This window comes from Balaenoptera ricei, chromosome 16 (genome assembly GCF_028023285.1).
Source record: "Balaenoptera ricei isolate mBalRic1 chromosome 16, mBalRic1.hap2, whole genome shotgun sequence".
In the NCBI taxonomy this organism is placed as follows: domain Eukaryota; kingdom Metazoa; phylum Chordata; class Mammalia; order Artiodactyla; family Balaenopteridae; genus Balaenoptera; species Balaenoptera ricei.
Genome location: NC_082654.1, coordinates 69,836,741 through 69,862,252, shown reverse-complemented (window position 1 = coordinate 69,862,252; position 25,512 = coordinate 69,836,741). Strand labels below are relative to the sequence as shown.

The window sequence follows — 25,512 nt, the reverse complement described above, 5'->3', positions numbered from 1 at the left end:
TTACATATTATTGGAAACTCTTGTGGGGTGTGTGGGGGGACGTTAGGAGGCTGAGAGGCTGAGTCGACCTGGTGAGTCCAGCCCCAGGACACCACACAGCCCCGTCCCCCCTTCCCTGCCATCAGACAAGCGGTGCCGCAACTCCAGCCGGGACTCTGCACTTCCCCCTCCCTGATTCTCCAGAAGAGCAGGTGGCCCCCCTCTGAGGGCAGGGGCAAGACAACGGACCAAGTCTCCCTGCACTAAGACACTAGTGGAAGCTCTTCCTGAACAGCAGTGCTGGCTTGGAGCGAACCCGTGCACCGCCAAAGTTGGTCTCGTCCTGCAGCTGAGGGACGCAGGCTTTAAGTCAGCTGCCTTGGCTTTAAATCAATCAGTCCCCCCTTTAAGTCAGGTGACCCGACTTTAAATCACTGTGTGCCCCTCAAGCCTGCCACTTCAAAAGCTGGGAACTTCACTTTGATCCCAGCACCTCACACAGCTGAATGCACACTGTAGTCACCCCCAAGCCTGGCTTACAGGCAGGATATAAGGTAAGGGGATGGGCTGCACACATGGTGAGGAGGGTGCACTTCATGTACCAGAAGGGTCCAGGTACTCTGGGCACAGCAAGCAGTGCACGATACAGCAGCTCCCTGGCAAAGCTGGTGATGCACAGGGGGAGCAGGCACACCCAGGCACGCAGAGGTTTCAGGCCGGGAGCTGGGGCACAGCCAGCCGGCAGGGTGTGAAAGCCGAGGATCTGAGCCTTCTTGAGAAAGGCAGACACAGAGGATGGATGAGAAACAAAGAAAAGATGAAACATGGATTTGAAAAGCACACCCTGCTCTTGAAATTGGGGTGGGGGGCACCCCAGATTTGAGTCTTCTTACTCCCCAGTACCTAGTGCTTTGGCATTTGCCCAATTACATATAAAATGTGACTGATAATATCTAACCCATAGAATACTGCATTTGGAGTGGTTTTGCGTGTTTATGTTTCTATAGTGGAATAATCTTTTCTACAAGAAAAATGTACACAATCTGAAATAAATTCAAACCCCTCTTTAAAAAGTACTATATCGGACTTCCCTGGTGGCGCAGTGGTTAAGAATCTGCCTGCCAAGGCAGGGGACATGGGTTCGAGCCCTGGTCAGGGAAGATCCCACATGCCGCGGAGCAGCTAAGTCCATGAGCCACAACTACTGAGCCTGCAGGCCACAACTACTGAAGCCCGCGCGCCTAGAACCGGTGCTCCACAACAAGCGCAGCAAGAGAAACCACCGCAATGAGAAGCCCGCGCACCGCAACAAAGAGTAGCCCCCACTTGCCGCAACTAGAGAAAGCCTGCGCATAGCAACGAAGACCCAACGCAGCCAAAAACAAGTTAATTAATTAATTAGTTAACTATTTTTAAAAAGTACTATATCCTTCTGTACAGCTTCTCTGGGAAGAACAGAGAGATGGCGTAGGAGAGGGAGAAAGACCAATATTTAGTGCACATCTCTCATGCAGGTGCTCTGCTGGCTCAGATAGATTTATCCCCACTTTACAAAGGAGGAAATAATCTCAGAGAGGTTTAGTAATTTCCCCAAAGCCAAACAGCTATGGAGTGGCAGAACCAAGATCTGAACCAAGTCTGTTACCTTCAAAGCCTAAGTCCTCATCACAACGAAACTCAATTAATATTTACATTTATCGAATTACATTGCAACCTGGGGAGTTCTTGGCACAATCCTGAATAAGAGTGAGAATGAAAGAAATAGCATTGTTCCTACAGTCAACCCAAATTTTTGGAGCAGCTCCTAGATGCCTGGCCCTTTTTGGGGTTCAGCAGTGATCAAGACAGGAAGAGTCCTGCTTTCATGAACCACGTAGTGGGGAGGAGAGACAGGTGCAACTTGGGTGAGGGATTTCACCTTGCTGGACCTCTGTTTTGTCATCTGGAAAATGGGATGGGTGTTCCTCATTTTCTGGGATTGTCCAGCCCTCACATTCTCTGATTCCATAAGAAGCATTTGTTTTCCTGTTTCTTTAAAATTCATTCAGGCCGTGAGCTGTGATGAATGTTGTTAGCTGCTCCCCAAAGCACTATATTCTCCCCCTTTTCCTGTGATCAGGTCTTTCCCGAAACATGACTCACAGTCAGTCAGTCAAGTCACAGAACCTAAGGGGCACCCAGCAGAAAAATTACAACCCTTGCTTCCCAGGAGCTCTGCGGTCTACCTGCCAGGTAAACTTAACTCGCCTGTCACAAGGTGGCCATCCCTGGTTTCACATCAACATGATCTCAGGCACAAACCTCCTTGTTTTTCCATTTTGTCTTTAAGTTACTTGTTGAAACAACTGCACAGATATGACAAAGATATAAAATCAGGCATCTTCTGCCCCCAGTGCCTACTAATAAATGATTTTCTGCCACTTTAATGATAAAGATAGAACATGTCAACATTCTGCTACCCTTATTATGTCATTTTTGTTGATATTTCTATTGACTACATCTTTCAATATTTTAACAATGGAACATTTATTTAGGTTGTGCCAGACCCAGCCTTTAGTGGTAAAGGTTTTGTTGTTATATTTCTATTATGTTTCCTTTAAAAATCATTATCCTATTTAAATGGATTAAGTCAATTCTATAGGCATTTATCTTATGATATTGATGAAATTGATACATAGAGGGCAGTAGTACAAGTTGATTGGACTTGAGAACCTCTATTAGCACAGTTAAGTATAAATATTGTCTATATGTAAACCAAAGTACATGCCGAGTGAGATTCTCCGACTTTTTTTCACTGTCAGGCCCTCAAGCCGGTGGGAAATGGAATATTTCTTGCCCTATCAGTAAACAAAGGATGTCACAGTCTTCAGCACTTGCAGCCCTCCAATGTGAGCCGGCGGGCCCTGAGGCACTCAGGATATGCAAATACGGAATGCAGGCCCCAGAGAGCTGAGGTGCATATCAAAGGAAGGATTTCAGTGAGCCCAGGCAAAGAAAAGCGCCGCATTCCTCACCTTGGGAGAGCTGGTTTTCCTTAGTTAACAATCACCTTTTGATGTTCCCCATTACCTGCGCCAGTCCCCTGCCCTGTCCCCTCCCCCCGGTACTTTAGCTCAGGGAGGAAGGAGCGCAGAGGGACTCGGCTGAATAAGGGGCCTGCGCGCCTCGGGAGGAGTTTTCAGCCGCTTTCCCCGCAGTCGGGAGGAGGGGCGCTGACGCTGCAGCCGGACCCTGCGCCTCCCTTGCCCCGTTTCCCCTCAGGACGCTCAGGCCGACCCCCTCCCCACGCCCACCAGGCCTCGCGAGCCAGGCCGAGGGCAGGGGCGGGAGGAGGGACCGAAGTTCCCGGGGACCAGACGCTGGAGGCCGCTCTTTCTGCACAGCAGCGGCGGGTGGCAGCGAACCCCTGCCCCTCAGAAGCTGGTCTTGTGCTGCCGCCCGGGCACCGGACCAGGCGGAGGGTCGGCGCCCACTTACCCGGCCCGCCGTCCCCGCGACTGTCACGGCTTCAGCCGCCGGGGCACCTCCAGAGCCGGCAGCCTCAGTGAGGTCGCCCTCCCCTCGGGCTCCTGGGCAGTTCCGTGACGGCGGAGGGAAGAGACCCCGAGCCGGGAGTTCCAGCTCTGAGGAAACGCGGGCTCTGTTCAGCGTGCAGTGGGTGGGACCGCTCTGCCCCGAGGCCTTCCGGGAGGGAGCGGGGCGGCGGGGGAGGGAGCCGCCAGGAGCGCAGGGCCCCGTCGGGGGTCCTGGAGGGGCGGCCCGGCCTGGGGGCCACGCCCACTGTGGCCGCAGCCCAGGCCTTTTTCCTGGAATCCTACACGAAAAAGTTAGAAAGATACACAGTCTATAGTAAATATTCACAAATGATTGTTGCTGCTGTGCTCACTATTCTATTAAAGGTGTAAAATCCATAAAACACTTTAAGTTCAAAATTAAATATGAATTTTTACCTTTCTAATTATGTCTCTGATATTCACAGTTGTGGTTACTGAATCAGAGACTGTGGCATCACTAGTTAAAAATGAGCTTGTTAAAAAAATAGAACTCAGGTCCACCGGACCTACTGAATCACAATCTGCAATTTTACAATCTCCCCAGTGTACTTGTGTACCCATGAATAGTTGAAAGGTACATTTCTACCTCGACATGTCTTTAATGTATGAGAAATACACACATTTTATCCAGTTTGATATAAATAAAACACTCAAAAATGCATATGCCTGTGTTGAAACCATTATTTTATCATTTCTTTTCCAGACAAGTATAGTCTCTATACTGGTTTTGTGGATCACATGCCATTCTCTTTTTTTGTAGTTAGAAACAAGGTAGAGAAAGTTACTTTGTAAAAAAAAAAAAAAAAAAATATATATATATATATATATATATATATATATATATATGTATATATTAGTGGATAATTGAAGACAATCTTCTAAATTAAAACCAGTTCTCTTAACTTGCTGTTTTCTTTTTGGGTCACATTATGAACTCTTCTCGTGGCCACATGGCATGTGTACTTTTAATTTCAGGGATTGCTGACATTCCAGGATGTGGCCATAGATTTCTCTCAAGAGGAGTGAGAATGCCTGGACCAAGATCAATGGGAATTGTACAGGGATGTGATGTTAGAGAAGTATAGGAACCTGCTCTCCTTGGGTGAGGATACCTTCCTTCCAGAATTCCTTATCCAACCACAGGGTTTGGAGTCCTTCATGTGTAGAATGTCTCCTGAAATCTTCTGCTTCCTATAATAGGGTTTCAGATTGCAACGTTTCAGGAAAGATTGGGAGTTTGTGGGTATAATTTTTCTTATTCTTTTAAAATTGCAGCCTCCCTTTTAATATACTTTGTAACTGCTTGGGATGTGTCTATATGAACTGTGTACTATATGCTTCTGTTATAGTCCTTACAATATTTTATTGTCTTATTTTCTGTAACCATTTTCCATGGATTCTTTGGGCTTAAGGTATATTAAAAGGGAGACTGCGATTCTCCCTTTAAAAGGAGACTTATTAAAAGGGGACTTCCCTGGTGATGCAGTGATTAAGAATTCGCCTGCCAATGCAGGGGACCCGGTTCGATCCCCGGCCCGGGAAGATCTCACGTGCCACGGAACAACTAAGCCAGTGGGCCACAACTACTGAGTCTGCACGCCACAACTACTGAAGCCAGTGTGTCTTGAGCCCGTGCGCCATTTGTTTTTTGGAGAATAAAACCACTTCTGAGTGATTAAAATTTAGGCCAGCTAGTCAAAATGCTTTATCACCTGTTCTTCTAAAACACCGATCAATGGAACAAGTTTTACTAGGGATAACAGTGTAATTGTATTCTGGAGTTCATATGGGCAATATGGTTTATGACCTTGATGCTGGATCACGACATTTCAATGGTATAACTGCTATTAATTGTCTGTTTGTTCAACGATTAAAGTCTCACGTGATCTGAGTTCAGACTGGAGTCATCCTGGTTGGTTTCTATCTATTGCAGATTTCTTCCAGTACGAAAGGACAAGAGCAATACGGCTTACTTTACAAAATGTCTTCAAACTAAATGATGATATAATCTACATTCAATTAATTTATACATACCCTACTGTAGAACAGGGTTCGTTACGGTGGCAGAGCCCGGTAATTATGTAAAACTGAAACTTTTTCTGCACTGGTTCAAGTCCTCTTCCTAAGAATATGTTTATAATCAACATTCTTTCACAAATTACCCAATTTAATTCACCATAGCATTCCTCATATTAACTACATGGAAAATCCTAGGCTATATACAAATCCAGAAAGGGCCAAAAATCATCAGCCCCCATGGATGATTACAACCCATTGCTGAGGCATTCAAATTACTTATTAAAGAACCACTATGTCCATCAACATCATCAATTTATATATTATTGCCCCAATGCTAGCCTTAACCCTGGCTCTCACAACATGAATTCCTCTTCCCATATCTTATCCACTAATTAATATAAATGTAGGCATATTATTTATATTAGCCATATCACACCTAGCCATTTATTCCATCCTCAGATCTGGATGAACTTCACATTCAAAATACTCACTCACTGGAGCTCTAGGAACAATAACACAGACAATCATCTCATATGAAGTAATGTAGCAGTTATTCTATTCTCAGTCTTACTGATAAATGGATCATTTACACTTTCAACAGTAATTATTACACAAGAACACCTATGACTAATTTTCTCCTGACCCTTACCCAGAATTTGATTATCTCCGCAGTAGCAGAAATCCAATGAAGCCCCACTTGATTTAACAGAAGTAGAATCCAAACCTGTATATGTCTTCAATGTAGAAAATGTAGCAGGCCCATTCACCCCATCCCTCCTAGAGAATATGTCAATTTCCCTATAATAAACATTTCCACAGCAATCTATTTTTAGGAGCATTCGACAATCCCTAGGTGCCAGAATTATAGATTCTTTCATCTTGTAAATATACTTTAAAAAAAAAATAATTTTTATAGTTTTACTACCTTTAAACAAAATGTACTCCATTGCTGTGGAATAGTCCTTCATAGGAGCGTGCATGGTTCATTTCTGCATCCGCCTGTGATGGCCTTCAGGTTCTTTCAGGTTTTGCTCCTGTGGCTGCGAGTCCAAGTCCGTGTGTCCTGGTGCAGGGCTGGTGGGTTTGTGTTCAACTGGGATGAGCACTGTGGGTCTCTGTGCAGGGACTTCGCTATCTGAGGCCCGATTGTTTCAGAAGTGGTTGCATCCCCCCGTTGCGTACCAGGCTTTCCATTGCTCCACATCCTGCTGATATTTGATACTATGTCTTTCATGTCTGCCATTCTGGTAGGTGTATGCACAGTATTTTTCTTATGGCTTTAATCCCTCTGTTGTTAGTGAAGTTGTGCATCTTGTGGTATTCATGGACTATTTCCTGTTGTTTTTTAAAAAGTTTTAAAAATTGTGGTCAGATATACATAACATAAAATTTACTATCTTAACCATTTTTAAGTGCACATTTCAGGGTCAAGAAGTAATTCACACTGTTGTGCAAACCTGACCACCATCATCCTCCAGAACTTTTTCATCTTGCAAAATTGAAACAGTCCCCATTAAACACTCACTCCCCATTGTCCCTCCCTCAGCCCCTGGCACTCAACATCCTACTTTATGTCTCTATGTTTCCGACTGCTCTAGGGGCCTTGTATGAGTGGATCAAGCACTGTTTGTTTTTGTGTGTGTTTAGCTTACATCACTGAGCATAATGCCCTCAAGGTTCATCCCTGCTGCAGCCTGTGTCAGAATTGCCTTCCTTTTTAGGCTGAATAGCATCCCCTTGTATTGATGGACCGTGTTTTTCTTCTCCATTCATCCATTAGTGGACACATGTAATATCTACATTCATTTCTCCTGTCATAATATTTGTGGAATAACATCAGAAAGTCCTATGAATCAAAAGTCATTTGCCATTAACTTTTTTCTTAAACTTTTTGTTGTGGAAAACATCAAGGCTAAGAAAAGGGAAAAATACATGTCAGCTTCACTTGTGTTCAGGAATTAATGCTTTACGGATTCACTTTATTCCCTGTGTGTGTGCTATGCGTGTGCATGTGCCTGTTTGCATACCTATGCTGTGCATGTGCATAGGTGTGTGCACTTGCACACATTAGTGTGTGCATGGGCATATGCGTGCATGTGTGTTCACATGCTAGTGTGTGAATATATTTGTGCTGTGCACGTGCATATGTTTGTGTGTGTGCTGTGCCTGCCTGTGCGCACACCTGTGTGTTTGCTGGAACCACTTGCAAGTTGGTTGCAGACTGAATTGTGCCCCAGATATATCCGCACGCAGCTGCTCTAACAATCCTGCGTAGCCACGTAAAGGTCACAGATCTCAGGGATTTAAATGGATGGAGCAGGATATCCTGACACAGAGTTTGTCTTCCAATGATTGTCACTGTCTCAGTAACATCCTTCACACCTTCTTTTAGCCCCATTCAGGGTCCAGTTTAGACTCCCATTACATTCAGTCACCTGCCCCAGGTCCCCTAAAGCAACAATGTCACCGTTGGAGAGCCCGGCCAAGGCTGGGGGTGCCCCTCCTGTTGGCCTGGCCTCCAGGCCCTGCACTTGGCTCCTGTGTTCCCATCTCTCAGCCAGGCCCCGACTTGGATGGGGCCGCCACCTCTTTCCACACAGGGTCCCATCGCCCGGTCAAGGGGGTTCATTCTCCCCAAACACAGCATCAGGAGTGGGGGGGGGGGTGACAGTCCCCACTGGGTCTCCTTCATGTGAGACCCTGTGCTGTTGAAAGAGCAGGCACCCTGCCCTCGGGGGTTGGGGGCTGGGGGGTGACATGCGGCCCATGATGGGCAGGCGGGTCTCCGGGTGGGGCGAGCCAGTGTGCAAGGAGTTCCGCGGTGGGTTCTCCTCTCCAACGGCTTCTGTGCCCCTACCTCTCCCCGTGCCTCCGCTCGAAGACAGCGCGGTGCCCGGGACGGGAGCCATGGGAGCCGTCAGCCACCGCCCCCTCTACACACACACACACACACACACACACACACACGCACACGCACACGCACACGCACACGCTGCAGGGAAGCAGGACCTGAGTGCAGGGCTCTCAGCGGCCCTGAGCGCCCCGCCCGGAATCGGCCAGCCGAATGGACAGACCGGATCTCCCGGCCCGGACCATGCAGGACTCTCCTGCCTGGGCTTCCAGTGTGGCCGCCTCCTTCTGGAAGCCTGGGAGGCTGGAATCAGGCCACTTCTTGTCTGTCCTGGCAGCAGACTGGGCTGCACTCTAAGAAGTTCGTGGCTCGTCCGTGGATCCTGACCATCAGGTGGCCAGAGAAATTGGGAACATTTCTATTTTGCCTGTTGAAATGTTTAATGACAAAGATTTTGTTCAGTTTCCTGATGTGGGTGTCCAAAGATGAGAGACCCATGTGTGTGATCTGTACCTCCTATGAGATCAGCCCTAAGCTAGTTTAAACATGATCAAGTTGTGTCTACATGGTAGATTTAGACCTCTGCATGTCCTGTCTACTGATTATGTTTAGAGCTGACCATGTGTTGTCTATAATAAGAAGATTTAGACCTGACCATGTTCTGTGTACGCTAGGACTATGGGGACCTGGGTAGAGACCCGGCCTGGCCTCAGTACTGGGAAGCTCCGTGCCTGCATCGGAATGTCAGTGCTTAGATGTCTGGGGTCTGGAGCTGAGGTGGGCTTGTCTACGTAACAGCCTCTCTTCTGAGTGTGGTGACCTGGTCCTCCCAAGGGTCAGTGCTATGGTCGGGGCCTTAGTCTTAATCCCTGCAAGGTTCACCTTCCCTGGGGCTCATGGAGAATCCTCAGGAGGACTACCTGGCAATAATTCCAATTTACCAGCACGTGCATGGTGCATAGGGAAGCAGGTTTAGCTGGTGAATTGATTGCAGGGCACGCAGATCGGGCAAAAGGCCGATGGGTGACAGCTGAGGCTGCTGCTGAGCTCTCCCTCCAGTCTACCGTCCCTACTCAGCAGAGTCCAGAGCTGCCCCTCGGCTTTCAGCCCTGCTGTCCTGTGAGTTTTCTCAACATGTAAGCGAGACGAGAAAGGACTGAGCATGCCAGCACCAAGGTCGTGTGTTCAACTCTAGTATGAAAGCTTTAAAAACAGTTAAAATCACACAGAACCAAAGTGAGAAGAGGAGGACTCCTCTGGGACAAGTGTGGGGAAAGGAGACCCACCTGACACTTTTTCCCATCCCAGGAGGTCCCAGGGACCCAGCTTGTTTCCACATTGGGGGAGCCCCCTGCAGAGCCATGGTGCCCTGACCAAGGGGACGTGTGACCCCAGGTGCAAGGTCTGGGGAGGTGAGGTCACCCTGGGACTGTGGACATGTGACCCAGGTGGAGGGGTCTGGGGAGGTGGGTCACACTGGTGAGTGTGGATGTGTGGCCCCAGGTATAGGGTGCGGGGACTGTGTGGGTCTCATCATACCTGCATGGGTCAGGATCACATGTATGGGGAGACCGCATATGCGCTCTTTGCCTGCAGTGTGTCCTGTCCCCTTTGAGATTTCCAACCTCTGCATTAAGGGTGTTGTCCTGATTAACCTGTGGTTCCTTTTCTTCTCTTCATCTTGTCACAATCATATGAGGTCAGGCATGTTTGAGTGGGTTGCTGCTCTGTGTTCCGGTGAGTGACAACACTTGGTGGTATCATATTAATACTATAGCATATCATATGTCTAATCTATGGGGGTCACCACTGCCTGGGTCCCCCTGGACAGAGGTCAGGTGAGCACAGACTAGCCCCCCCCTAAGAATGGTCTCCCACGTGCTCTGTGAGGGTACCGTGATGGCCCCTAAGGTAGGGGACTGTGTCTGGGCCTCCGACATTTGTGATGAAGGGGAGTTGAAATGGAATCTCAATTAACAAGACATTATTTTAAGAATTTATTTTAAGTGAAATAAAACACACGTCACATACCCTTTACCATCATCACCATTTTAAGTGCACGTTTCTGAGGCATCAGATATATTCACTTTCCCGTGGAGCCATCACCACCATCCCTAGAACTTTACATCTTGCAAGACCAAAATTCCACAACCATGAAAGTCTCATTCCCCATTCCCTCCCACTGCCCCTGGCACCGATATCCACTTCAGTCCCTGAGTTGTCGACTCCAGGGCACCCACTGGAGTGGGATCCTGCAGTGTTTGCTGACGGGTCATTTTGGAAGAGCTGACTTTCAGTCCGAAGCTCTGCCTGTTTGCATCTGAAGAATCTGCATTTAAGGAGAGGGTGTATGAGGAAGGGGGTGTATGCGGGACAAAGGTGTCCGGGGTGCAGGTGAGCCAGGACCTGACCAGCTGCCTTTTGGGTCCTCTGGTCCCAGCTCTTGGTCTGTGCCTCATCTGCATCATCACTGTCCCCGCTGGCACCGCTGGAGTGTTGTTGTCTGAGTGAGATTCCCCTGGTGCCCCTGCTCTCCTCCCCTCTTCCTGCTGGTTGGGGAGGGAACTGCTTGCTGTGTGGTCTCTACTCCTGAGGCATGAAGGACCCTGTAGCATGGACCTGCAGAGTGTGGGGTGTGGTCCCAAGAGCATGGGGCCCACATAGGACACGACATCGGGGTGTGACAAGTGCTAGGGCTGCCTCATCACTGACAGGGAATGTTGCCCAGATCCTGCTCGAGGGGGCGTGGTGGGTGGCCTGGGACCCTAGAGGCCCCATTCCTATACTGGAGCTTGGAGAGTGCATCCCCATGGGCTGCAGATTCACCCTATATCTCAGCCGTATCCCTCTGTCCTGTCTTTGAACTCAGGAAAACGAGCTCTCTTGTCCACAACATAGGCCTGGTCCTGTTGATATAAGGATTCTTTAAGTTAGGCGTCCTGGGATAGCAGCTCTTTTTAGGCCTGAGAAGGAACAACTCCGGAGTGTACAACAATTTCAGATGAAACTAATATTCAATGACTATCCCTAACTATTCGGTTGTTGACTTCTATTAGTCATTATTCTCCTGGTTTTAGCTCTGATGTGGGGATTACAGAGGAGTCAACTTTTAAATCTTCATAATCTGTGTATTTGTAGCTTCAGTATCATTACTGACCCATAGTTTTTTATGGTTTGGGAAGAGTTATTGATTTCATGTATCATGTAAAGGATTCACAATGATGATAGGGCAATTAAGATTACAATAATAGCTAGTAAATCGTTCACATTTTCTCTACCTGTGCATCTATTGTATGCATATGAGTTTAGATGTCAATATTAGTGAAATGATATAGAGGACTAGAGAACTTAATTTAAAAATCACTATTAATGTGTGATGATGAAAATGTAAAAGTTCTTCCATAATCAGTGATGTTGTATCTTGAGAGCCTAGATGAAATTGATATGCCTTAGTGATATACAGGATTTTAGCCTATCATTTAACTTTGACAAAGCTACATCACTTTTTACTTTTATCTCATTTATTGAGGAAGACATAATTGTTATGGTGTTGGCTTGAAACTGGTTGAAAAGGACTTGAGTCCTTCCTTATTTTACATTTCCATAGGTAGGATCTTGAAACATAGGATATGGTGGAGGACATCCGTGTAACCATTCTAGGTTAGGAGTAGCAATTTCCACTGCTAAGACTTCTTGTTTAGACACAAATGCTTTTCAAAGTATGAAGATTATTAGCATTACTGCTGCTACTGAGATGAATGAGCCTAAAGACAAAATATTTCATGTTGTGTGTGCCTCAGGGTACTCAGACTAACGTAGTGACATCCCTGAGAGGCCACGAAAGTGCTGCAGGAAGTCATATTTACTACTACAAATATACTTGTGAAGTGATTTTTTGCTCATGCTGAGTTAACTGTATAACCTGAGAATAGTGGGAATCAGTGTAGGAAGCCTCCTATAATAGTGAAGACTGCTCCCATGGACATTAGGTCATGGAAGTGTGCTACTACATAGTATGTATCCTGGAGGACAATGTCTGGGGATGAGTTGGCTAAGATGATTCCTGTCAAACCACCTACTGTAAAAAGAAAAACTAAAGCCTAAAACTCATAATATAGTGGGAGGACATATAGTATTACCTCCGTGAACAGTTGCTAACCAGGGACTTCCCTGGTGACGCAGTGGTTAAGAATTCGCCTGCCAATGCAGGGGACACGGGTTCGAGCCCTTGTCTGGGAAGATTCCACATGCCGCGGAGCAAAAAGCCCGTGTGCCACAACTACTGAGCCTGCCCTCTAGAGCCCGCAAGCCACAACTACTGAAGCCCACGCGCCTAGAGGCCGTGCTCTGCAACAAGAGAAGCCACTGCAATGAAAGGGCCGCACACAGCAAGGAAGAGTAGCTGCCGCTCACCGCAACCAGAGAAAGCCCATGCGCAGCAACCAAGACCCAACTCAGCCACAAAAAAAAAGAAAAGAAAAAGAAAAATTAAATAAAGAGTTGCTAATCAGCTAGATACTTTTACTCCTGTAGGGATAGAAGTAATTACGGTAGCTGATGCAAAGTATGCTCCTGAGTCCACAGCTATCCCTATGGTAAACATATGATGGGCCCACAAGAGAACTCCTAAAAAACCAGTGGACATGACTCATACTATTCCCAGATAGCTGAAAGGCAATTTTTGTCCTAAATAGTATGTAATGATATGTGAGTTTATAACAAACCCTGTTAGGCCATGAATACAGACTTCAGGGTGAGCAAAGTATCAAAATAGGTGTTGGTATACGATTCGGTCTCCTCCTGCAGGGTCAAAGAAAGTAGTGTTTAGATTTCTATCTCTTAACAGCATGGCAATTCTGGCTGCTTGGACTGAGATTGGTAATTATAGTAATATGGCTATAGTTGGGGAAGATTAAACAAATAATGGTGTTTGGTATTGGAATATGACTGCTGGTTTTGTATTAAAGACTATAGTAATAAAAGTAATAATACCAAGAATTGAGGAGACACCTGCTAAATGTAAGGAGAAAACAGTTAGGTCGACAGAGGCTCCTGCATGGGCCAGATTGCAGGCTAGAGCTGAATACACGGTTCCACTGGTACCAGAACCAGCTTCTACTATTGGTGATATGAGTAGGAGTAAGAATGATGGGGGAAGTAGTCAAAAGTTTATATGATTTATTGGGGGAAATGCTACTTCAGGTGTCCGAGTTATTAGTGGCCCAAGTCAGTTTTCAAAGCCTGCAATCATAACGGGTACAGCTATAAAGAAAATTATTACAAGTGCAGGGACTGTTATGACTACCTTACAGATTTGGGCATCTCCAAGTAGCGGTCCAGGTCAGCATAGCTCAGCCTCGATTAATATAATTAAGGTGCTGCCTGCTACTCCAGCTCAAGCACCAAATAGTAAATATAAAATGCCGATATCTTTGTGATTTGTTGAAAGTAATCAGCAGTGTATGAACAGAGGTAAAATGACTGAGTTAGCATTAGACTGTAAATCTAAAGACAGAGATTGAGCCCTCTTTCTGGCAAACCCTGTGGTGAATCAACAAATTGAATTGTAACTTCAGAGAAGCAGCTTCAATTCTGCCAGTGATTTTCCTGCCTTTTTTTTTTCTTTTTTTCTTTCTCAAATGAAGGAGAAGTAGACTGAAGCCAGTTGACTAGAGGATTTGCCTGTTAACTAAAGTTTCCTGGGGTTAAAACTCATCAATCTTGTAAAGATTTGGCTTAAATACAGTGTTTGCTTTACATTCAATTGATGTAGAATAAAGTCTTGCAATCCTTATTTTGAGGAATTAAGTAAATTTCACTTGTTTAGGATTTTGAAAGCTCTTGGCCTGAACTAACCTAAATTCCTAGTCCAGCACCGATAAAATGGGTGTTGTGTGTAGTAATCGTGTGGGTATTATGATTGGTAATGATAGGAAGGTTATTTCTTTGTATGTTCAAATTGTTTTGTGTTTGTGTTGTTTAATGAAGGGAATATAGTTAGTGATGTGGAGTATGTTAGCTGCAATTAGAAATATATGCTGAGGACTGCTATGATGGCTATTAGTGTTGGTAGAATGATGTTGTCGTTTTTGTTATCTCTTGGATAATTATTCATTTGGGTAGAAACCCTGATAGTGATGGGCGATGTCCTAATGATACTATAATGGTGAGGAAAATGATTGTGATGGGAGGTGTTTTATCTCATGTGTGTGATAATGATACTCTTGTAGTACATGATCTGGGCATAAATAAGAAGAAGGTAGTGTTGTTATGATATAAATTAGTATGTTTTGGATTGTTATAATCTGAATATACATTATAATAGCTGTTATTCATCCTATATGGGCAATTGATGAGGAGGGTGTAATATTTTCCAGGTGAGTATGGCAAAGTCTGCCTCAGCCTCCAGCTATGATTTATAATATCACTATGATTAATAGTATATTTAGGTTGATGGATGGTGACATGTGGTATAAAACTGATAGGGGTGCAATTTTGTCATGTTGATAGCATCAGGTCTGCTGTTCATGGGATGCCTTGTGTGACTTCAGGCACTCAGAAGTGAAATGGGGAAAGTCCTACTTTTGTGACAAGGGCGATTGTCATGAGGGTGGGTGCTGCTGGATTAAAGATTTTTGTTATTCATTGTGCTCTTTGACCGGAGTATATTAGATTAATGATAATAGCCATTATAAGTAGTATTGATGTGGTGGACTGTTTTAGGAAATATTTGTTGGATGCTTCTGTAGCTTATGGGTTCATGTTTTTTATTAGAATGGGGATACCATTAACCAGTGTGAGCTTGTTATACAATTATATTTCCTTAGAAAATGGTCAGTAGAATGATGGTAAAAACAATGAGAGTTTATTAGCACAGGAAGGATATACAAAAATATTTTGGGGGTATGGGCCTGAAGCTTACTTAGAGAACTTTACTATATAGCATGTGGTGTAATGTGGTAGGTAGCATGGAGAATGTAAAATTATTAGGAAGAATTCAATTCCAGGAATAAGAGCATTGAAACCTCTATGATTTACTCTATCAAAGTAACTCTTTTGTCAGACATATTTCTTAAATTTGTGGTGGGTTGCCTGGTATGATGACAAGTAGTGAAAACTCTCATATACATAGGATTAATGTTAGTCGTAAAAAAAACTTTTTATAAGAGATGTATGCTTTGATCATATCAAAATTGTAGGTAGGAGGCTCAAATTCATAAAAAGGAGATTGTTAGATGTGTTTTAATGATGACTTGGGCTGTATATAATTCTGGCACCTAGGGACTGTCGAATGCTCCTAAAAATAGATTGCTGTGGAAATGTTTATTATAGGGAAATTGACATATTCTCTAGGAGGGATGGGGTGAATGGGCCTGCTACATTTTCTACATTGAAGACATATACAGGTTTTGATGCTACTTCTGTTAAATCAAGTGGGGCTTCATTGGATTTCTGCTACTGCGGAGATAATCAAATTCTGGGTAGGGGTCAGAAGAAAATTAGTCATAGGTGTTCTTGTGTAATAATTACTGTTGAAAGTGCAAATGATCCATTTATCAGTAAGACTGAGAATAGAATAACTGCTACATTACTTCATATGAGATGATTGTCTGTGCTATTGTTCCTAGAGCTCCAGTAAGTGAGTATTTTGAATGTGAAGTTCATCCAGATCTGAGGATGGAATAAATGGCTAGGTGTGATATGGCTAATATAAATAATGCGCCTACATTTATATTAATTAGTGGATAAGATATGGGAAGAGGAATTCATGTTGTGAGAGCCAGGGTTAAGGCTAGCATTGGGGCAATAATATATAAATTGATGATGTTGATGGACATAGTGGTTCTTTAATAAGTAATTTGAATGCTTCAGCAATGGGTTGTAATCATCCATGGGGGCTGATGATTTTTGGCCCTTTCTGGATTTGTATATAGCCTAGGATTTTCCATGTAGTTAATATGAGGAATGCTATGGTGAATTAAATTGGGTAATTTGTGAAAGAATGTTGATTATAAACATATTCTTAGGAAGAGGACATGAACCAGTGCAGAAAAAGTTTCAGTTTTACATAATTACCGGGCTCTGCCACCGTAACGAACCCTGTTCTACAGTAGGGTATGTATAAATTAATTGAATGTAGATTATATCATCATTTAGTTTGAAGACATTTTGTAAAGTAAGCCGTATTGCTCTTGTCCTTTCATACTGGAAGAAATCTGCAATAGACAGAGACCAACCAGGATGACTCCAGTCTGAACTCAGATCACGTGAGACTTTAATCGTTGAACAAACAGACAATTAATAGCAGTTATACCATTGAAATGTCGTGATCCAGCATCAAGGTCATAAACCATATTGCCCATATGAACTCCAGAATACAATTACACTGTTATCCCTAGTAAAACTTGTTCCATTGATCGGTGTTTTAGAAGAACAGGTGATAAAGCATTTTGACTAACTGGTTTAAATTTTAATCACTCTGAGGTGGTTTTATTCTCCAAAAAACAAATGGCGCACGGGCTCAAGGCGCACCGGCTTCAGTAGTTGTGGCCCACTGGCTTAGTTGCTCCGTGGCACATGGGATCTTACCGGACAGGGGATCGAACGTGTCCCCTGCACTGGCAGGTGAATTTTTAACCACAACATCACCAGGGAAGTCCCAGAATCGCAGTCTCTCTTTTAATATACCTTAAGCCCAAAGAATCCATGGAAAATTGTTACAGAAAATAAGACAATAAAATATTGTAAGGACTATAACAGAAGCATATAGTACACAGTTCATATAGACATATCCCAAGCAGTTACAAAGTATATTAAAAGGGAGGCTGCAATTTTAAAAGAATAAGAAAAATTATACCCACAAACTCCCAATCCTTCCTGAAACGTTGCAATCTGAAACCCTATTGTAGGAAGCAGAAGATTCCAGGAGACATTCTACACATGAAGGACTCCAAACCCTGTGGTTGGATAAGGAATTCTGGAAGGAAGGTATCCTCACCCAAGGAGAGCAGGTTCCTATACTTCTCTAACATCACATCCCTGTACAATTCCCATTGATCTTGGTCCAGGCATTCTCACTCCTCTTGAGAGAAATCTATGGCCACATCCTGGAATGTCAGCAATCCCTGAAATTAAAAGTACACATGCCATGTGGCCACGGGAAGAGTTCATAATGTGACCCAAGAAGAAAACAGCAAGTTAAGAGAACTGTTTTTAATTTAGAAGAGTGTCTTCAATTATACACACACACACACACACACACACACACACACACACACACACACATATATATATATATATATATAAACTAACTTTCTCTACCTTATTTCTAACTACAAGAAAAGTGTATGGCATGTGATCCAAAAACCAGTATAGAGACTATACTTGTCTGGAAAAGAAATGATAAAATGATGGTTTCAACACAGGCATATGCATTTTTGAGTGTTTTATTTATATCAAACTGGATAAAATGTGTGTATTTCTCAGACAGAAAAGACATGTCGGGGTAGAAATGTACCTTTCAACTATTCATGGGTACACAAGTACACTGGGGAGATTGTAAAATTGCAGATTGTGATTCAGTAGGTCCGGCGGGCCTGAGTTCTATTTTTTTAACAAGCTCATTTTTAACTAGTGATGCCACAGTCTCTGATTCCTTAACCACAACTGTGAACAGCAGAGACATAATTAGAAAGGTAAAAATTCATATTTAATTTTGAACTTAAAGTGTTTTATGGATTTTACACCTTTAATAGAATAGTGAGCACAGCAGCAACAATCATTTGTGAATATTTACTATAGACTGTGTATCTTTCTTTTTCGTGTAGGATTCCAGGAAAAAGGCCTGGGCTGCGGCCACAGTGGGCGTGGCCCCCAGGCCGGGCCGCCCCTCCAGGACCCCCGACGGGGCCCTGCGCTCCTGGCGGCTCCCACCCCGCCGCCCCGCTCCCTCCCGGAAGGCCTCGGGGCAGAGCGGTCCCACCCACTGCGCGCTGAACAGAGCCCGCGTTTCCTCAGAGCTGGAACTCCCGGCTCGGGGTCTCTTCCCTCCGCCGTCACGGAACTGCCCAGGAGCCCGAGGGGAGGGCGACCTCACTGAGGCTGCCAGCTCTGGAGGTGCCCCGGCGGCCGAAGCCGTGACAGTCGCGGGGACGGCGGGCCGGGTAAGTGGGCGCCGACCCTCCGCCTGGTCTGGTGCCCGGGCGGCAGCACAACACCAGCTTCTGAGGGGCAGGGGTTCGCTGCCGCCCGCCGCTGCTGTGCAGAAAGAGCGGCCCCCAGCGTCTGGTCCTGGGGAACTTCGGTCCCTCCTCCCGCCCCTGCCCTCGGCCTGGCTCGCGGGGCCTGGTGGGCGTGGGGAGGGGGTCGGCCTGAGCGTCCTGAGGGGAAACGGGGCAAGGGAGGCGCAGGGTCCGGCTGCAGCGTCAGCGCCCCTCCTCCCGACTGCGGGGAAAGCGGCTGAAAACTCCTCCCGAGGCGCGCAGGCCCCTTATTCAGCCGAGTCCCTCTGCGCTCCTTCCTCCCTGAGCTAAAGTACCGGGGGGAGGGGACAGGGCAGGGGACTGGCGCAGGTAATGGGGAACATCAAAAGGTGATTGTTAACTAAGGAAAACCAGCTCTCCCAAGGTGAGGAATGCGGCGCTTTTCTTTGCCTGGGCTCACTGAAATCCTTCCTTTGATATGCACCTCAGCTCTCTGGGGCCTGCATTCCGTATTTGCATATCCTGAGTGCCTCAGGGCCCGCCTGCTCACATTGGAGGGCTGCAAGTGCTGAAGACTGTGACATCCTTTGTTTACTGATAGGGCAAGAAATATTCCATTTCTCACAGGCTTGAGGGGCAGACAGTGAAAAAGAGTCGGAGAATCTCACTCGGCATGTAATTTGGCTTATATATATATAATATTTATATTTAACTGTGCTAATAGAGGCCCTCAAGTCCAATCAACTTGTACTACTCCCCCCTATGTATTAATTTCATCAATATCATATGATAAATGCCTATAAAATTGACTTAATCCATTTAAACAGGATAATGATTTTTAAAGGAAACATAATAGAAATATAACAACAAAACCTTTACCACTAAAGGCTGTGTGTGGAACAACCTAAATAAATGTTCCATTGTTAATATATTGAAAGATGTATTCAGTACACATTTCAACAAAAATGAAAAATAATAAGGGCAGCGGAATGCTGAAATGTTCTATTTTTATCATTAAAGTGGCAGAAAATCATTTATTAGTAGGCACTGGGGGCAGAGGATGCCTGATTTTATATCTTTTTCATAATTGTGCAATTGTTTCAACACGTAACTTACGACAAAATGGAAAAACAAAGAGGTTTGTGCCTGAGATCATGTTGATATGAAACCAGGGATGGCCACCTTGAGCCAGGTGAGTTAAGTTTACCTGGCCAGGTAGACCGCACAGCTCCTGAGAAGCCAGGGTTGGAATGCTTCTGCTGGGTGCCCCTTAAGTTCTGTGACTTGATTGATTGTGAGTCATGTTTCGGGAAAGACCTGATCACAGGGAAAGGGTGGGAATAGAGTGATTTGGGGAGCAGCTAACAACATTCATCACAGCTCACGGCCTGATTGAATTTTAAAGAAATAGGAAAACAAATGCTTCTATGGAATCAGAGAATGTGAGGGCTGGACAATCCCAGAAAATGAGAAAAACCCCATCCCATTTTCCAGATGAGAAAACAGAGGCCCAGGAAGGTGAAATCCCTCACCCAAGTTGCACCCGTCTCTCCTCCCCACTACGTGTTTCATGAAAGCAGGACTCTTCCTGTCTTGATCACTGCTGAACTCCAAACAGGGCCAGGCATCTAGCAGCTGCTCCAAAATTTTTGGTTGACTGTAGGAATAATACTATTTCTTTCTTTCTCACTCTTATTCAAGATTGTGCCAAGAACTCCCCAGGTTGCAATGTAATTCGATAAATGTAAATATTAATTGAGCTTTGTTGTGATGAGGGCTTAGGCTTTGAAGGTAAAAGACTTGGTTCAGATCTTGGTTCTTCCACTCAATAGCTTTTTGGCTTTGGGAAAATTACTAAACCACTCTGAGCTTATTTCCTCCTTTGTAATAGTGGAGATAAAACTATCTGAGCCAGCAGAGCACCTGAATCAGGGATGTGCACTAAGTATTGGATATTTTCACTCTCCCACTCCTTCTCTCTGTTCTTCCCAGAGAAGCTGTCCAGAAGGATATAGTACTTTTTAGAAAAAAATTAATTTATTTATTTATTTTGGGCTGCGTTGGGTCTTCGTTGCTGCATGCGGGCTTTCTCTAGTTGCTGCGAGAGGGGGTTATTCTTTGTTGCAGTGCGCGGGCTTCTCATTGTGGTGGCTTCTCTTGTTGCTCTCGTTGTGGAGCACTGGCTCTAGGAACGCGGGCTTCAGTAGTTGTGGCATGCAGGCTCAGTAGTTGTGGCACATGGGCTTAGCTGCTCTGCGGCATGTGAGATTTTCCCTGACCAGGGCTCGAACCCATGTCCCCTGCCTTGGCAGTCAGATTCTTAACCACTGCACCACCAGGGAAGTCCGATATAGTACTTTTTAAAGAAGAGTTTGAATTTATTTCAGATTGTGTACATTTTTCTTGTAGAAAAGATTATTCCACTATAGAAACATAAACACGCAAAACCACTCCAAATGCAGTATTCTATGGGTTAGATATATCAGTCACATTTTATAAGTAATTGGGCAAATGTCAAAGCACTAGGTACTGGGGAGTAAGAAGACTCAAATCTGGGGTGCCCCCACCCCAATTTCAAGAGCAGGGTGTGTTTTTCAAATCCATGTTTCACCTGGTCTTTTTTTCTCATCCATCCTCTGTGTCTGCCTTTCTCAAGAAGGCTCAGATCCTCGGCTTTCACACCGGGCCGGCTGGCTGTGCCCCAGCTCCCGGCCTGAAACCTCTGCGTGCCTGGGTGTGCCTGCTCCCCCTGTGCATCACCAGCTTTGCCAGGGAGCTGCTGTATCGTGCACTGCTTGCTGTACCCAGAGTACCTGGACCCTTCTGGTACATGAAGTGCACCCTCCTCACCATGTGTGCAGCCCATCCCCTTACCTTATATCCTGCCTGTAAGCCAGGCTTGGGGGTGACTACAGTGTGCATTCAGCTGTGTGAGGTGCTGGGATCAAAGTGAAGTTCCCAACTTTTGAAGTGGCAGGCTTGAGGGGCACACAGTGATTTAAAGTCGGGTCACCTGACTTAAAGGGGGGACTGATTGATTTAAAGCCAAGGCAGCTGACTTAAAGCCTGCGTCCCTCAGCTGCAGGACGAGACCAACTTTGGCGGTGCACGGGTTCGCTCCAAGCCAGCACTGCTGTTCAGGAAGAGCTTCCACTAGTGTCTTAGTGCAGGGAGACTTGGTCCGTTGTCTTGCCCCTGCCCTCAGAGGGGGGCCACCTGCTCTTCTGGAGAATCAGGGAGGGGGAAGTGCAGAGTCCCGGCTGGAGTTGCGGCACCGCTTGTCTGATGGCAGGGAAGGGGGGACGGGGCTGTGTGGTGTCCTGGGGCTGGACTCACCAGGTCGACTCAGCCTCTCAGCCTCCTAACGTCCCCCCACACACCCCACAAGAGTTTCCAATAATATGTAATTGCGCCTTAGGTTCTCGGTCTTCAAACTCATCCCCAGGCTCCCAGGTCCCTTGATTCAGCCAATTCCTCTGTGCTCTTTCTTCTATTAGATACAGTCCCAGAGGGAGGGGCTGGGGGATGGGACTGGAGGGATGCCGGCAGCACTGGCCTCAGCTGACTAAAGAGATCCGGGGCCTGCGCTATCACACATGTGTGAGGACCCTTAAGGCGGAATCAAGGGGGCCAGTTAGAGGCAGTCCTTGCTGCCTCAAGTGAGTATGGATCACTGTCGGGTGGGGAGCACGCTGACCCCTGAGAAGTACTGTTAGGAGGATGTGTTCCTCCCTCGGCTTCAAGGACGTGGGTGGGCTTCAGGGCTCCAGTTCCCCTCCCGGCCTCCAGGTCCGACTGCACCGCAGCGGCCTTGCAGACCCGCCTTCCTGTCCCAGAACTTGCCAGGCTCCAGGAAGAATCCAGACAGCAGAGATGGTGCCTGAGGGCTCCAGCTTGAGAAGTGCTGTCCCTGGGGACCCAACAGTGGAGGGAGGAAGGGTGAAGGGAGTGGGGGTGTGGGGTCGGGAGGGGTGGCTGCCCTGGGAGACGTTGAGAGAGAAATATCGTCCCCCACACCCCCTGCCCCTGCAATTGACCCATTGATGCCATAGGATCTCAGGGCCTTTTAGTCAGAGATGCCTCTGCTTCTTTACTCCTGTGTTCAAAACTATGCAAAACCAACTCTTCATCCTCTTGCTGCCTTGCCAGGACTTTTAAAGCACTGTTCTTTTGAAGCACTCGTTCCCTAAACTGCATTTTGGAGCTGTCCCAGCTATTTAAAAGTGTTCTCCTTAAACTGAGACTAAATCCTACTCTTTTGGAAAAATGGCCTTCACTTCATTGGAGATCGTCTTTTCTGCCCATTCCTTCCTTCTACTGCCCTGTTAAGAAGCCCTGTGCACAAAGAGGTTGGTGGTTTATTTTTTGCTTCATGTCAAAAAAAAAAAAAAAAAAATCTTCCCTATGCACCCCAAAAAGTTTTCCTGGAACATAGGTGTTTCACAACCATGACAGTGTTTTGCAGTTAGTATACACTGGGTAGAGTGCCTAGCAATCCCTCCAAGAGCCAGAGGTGAGCAGACCTTTACTTATTTGATTGGATGCCCTTCAAGTTTAGGAAGGTCCCATTCTTATGACCCAGCAGATAAGACTGAGCCTTGGATAGCTGTGGCTGTGATTAGATAACTTCTGGTGATTTTATTTCCCTTACTGAGCTGCTGCTTCTAGGTTAAATTCGTTTTATTACCTGTCCATTTTTAAAGAAAGACTGACAAAGTCACTCTAATAGGTCAGGGTTCTCAGCACAGGGTTAGTCAGAGGTACTCCCATGGAGGAAGGTGAATAAACATAGGTGGATAAAATAGGGTTGGCAAGTACAGCCAGGACACCTGTGTTTTCGTGCATACTAATAAGGCCAGAATCTCCTCATTTATCTCTGGTGGGAAATTCTGATGGTTTCAGAGGATCAAACTCAAATCATATTCAAACTAGGGGATTTCCCCTGAGCATAAAGGGAAGTATCCGTCCCTAGCAGGAGTCGCTGCTGAGGAATAAAGACCCAGATGTAGAGAATGGACTTGAGGAGACGGGGTGGGGGAATGGTAAGCTGGGACGAAGTGAGAGAGTGTCATGGACATATATACACTACCAATGTAAAATAGATAGCTAGTGCGAAGCAGCTGCATATAGCACAGGGAGATCAGCTTCGTGCTTTTTGACCACCTACAGGGGTGGGATAGGGAGGGTGGGAGGGAGACGCAAGAGGGAGGGGATATGGGGATATATATATATACGAATAGCTGATTAACTTTGTTAAACAGCAGAAGCTAACACAACAAGGTAAAGCAATTATACTCCAATAAAGTTGTTAAGAACAACAACGAAAGAAACAAAAAAAAAAGTCAATCAAGCCAACGGAGACATTGTATGTGTTTACGGTTCAAGAAATCCAGAAGAGAATCCTTTATTTTCTATGCAATGAATGGTCCATTCGAAAATAAAAAAACTTTATAAGATGTTGTTTTTCCATTTATTGTTCAGAACATCGTTTTTATACCTCTGCATTTCTAACTATTCAAAGCCAAGTCACGTGAGTTACAGGTAAGCAGCTGAATGATTTAAAGTTGGGTCATGTGATTTAAAAACCAGTGGCAGCTGCTTGATTTAAATCCGAGTCATATGACATGAGGAGTGGGTGCTAAAAACTGCTTTTTCATCTCTGGCTCAGAATATCCCATTTATCTTGGTTTTTCTTATGGTTTAGAAAACTTGAGCTGTCTCTCCTTGGAATCATCAGGCCAAAAATACAGTATATCAGGTTCATTCTTGAAACCAACTTCTCACGGTTAAGGTGTATTGACTAAAAGATCTTCCTTCTTCAAGAGATTCCAAACCTCTGTAGGACACTTCATTGTAATTGCAGAAAAAAGAAGAATGAAATCAGGCCAGCAGCTGCAGGAAGCAAGGGAGCCCCCAGGACTAGGGAAGGAGGAGGAGGAAGGGCTGAGAGTTGCCATTAGAGCAGACAACCTCCAGAGGGCGCTGAAGCACCGGCAGAGCCCACCTGCCACTCCCAGTTTGTCACTCCAGGGTCAGATTTGGGTTTGGAGATGGGGTTGCTGTAACCCCAAGGAGGTGAGCAGAGAGGAGGAGTTGATTACCGGTCTCCTCTGACTCTCTGGCCCAAATTGCCTGGCTTCACAGGGGGGACAGGGTTTTGCTTTCAGCAAACTGATGGGGCACTTCCAGGTTGGTCGGGTTGCCCAGTGGCCCGACAGCCTGACAGGCTGACTGCGGTGTGACCGCCCTTTGTTTCTCCAGAATCTGTACATCAGGAGGTGCATGGGTGCGGGAGCTCATTCACTGCCACCCCTCCCAAGGGGGATGGCACTTTCCCTGGCTGTACCCTATGATCACCAGGTACCTGAAAGGACTGCAAGTTTTTTGATTTCAAGGAAAAACCCACATAACTGCTTCTGCCTCATAATGTGTGGGATTCACTATAATGGAAGGACATTATAAAGAACAGGTAGAAAACTCACCTGTTGGTCTCCATGTAGGAGTTTATTTTGCATGGATCCCCCCTACATGAGTAGATAACAGAGGTTTAGTTTTTTTCCTGTGTGTGTAGTTGTGGCAGAGGATGTAGGTATGGTGATTTGAAGCCCTTAAATAAATATTCTCAGAACTCTCAAGCCTTCTCTTGCTTGGAACCGAAAGAGACCTGGAAAAGGAGGAAAAGAAAAGGAAGAGGGAGAAAGAATGACTGTTGTTCAGTAAAGTCACCTTCCTGGTTGATTGTTCTGTCTTCTCATTTCTTTTAATTTCTATGTATGTCTAATGAAATAACGTAGAAAGGCTGATTTTTATGCTTTAAAAGATTTTACATCACAAAGAAACTAGAAGTGGCTAACAGAACATATTCAACATTGACAGAACTTATTCAAATCAATTTTAGAGTCTTTGA

The 25,512-nt window shown here is 45.5% G+C and overlaps 1 long non-coding RNA gene across 3 annotated transcripts in view; it reads left to right on the top strand.

Moving 5' to 3' along the window:
• Positions 1 to 18,389: 18,389 nt before the first annotated feature.
• LOC132350646 (uncharacterized) overlaps positions 18,390 to 25,512 on the top strand; it is a 383,412-nt gene continuing 376,289 nt past the window's right edge. For all 3 annotated transcript variants that reach the window (XR_009497974.1, XR_009497973.1, XR_009497975.1), the window contains exon 1: positions 18,390 to 18,566. This is a non-coding gene — a long non-coding RNA (uncharacterized LOC132350646). The remainder of the gene's footprint in view (positions 18,567 to 25,512) is intronic.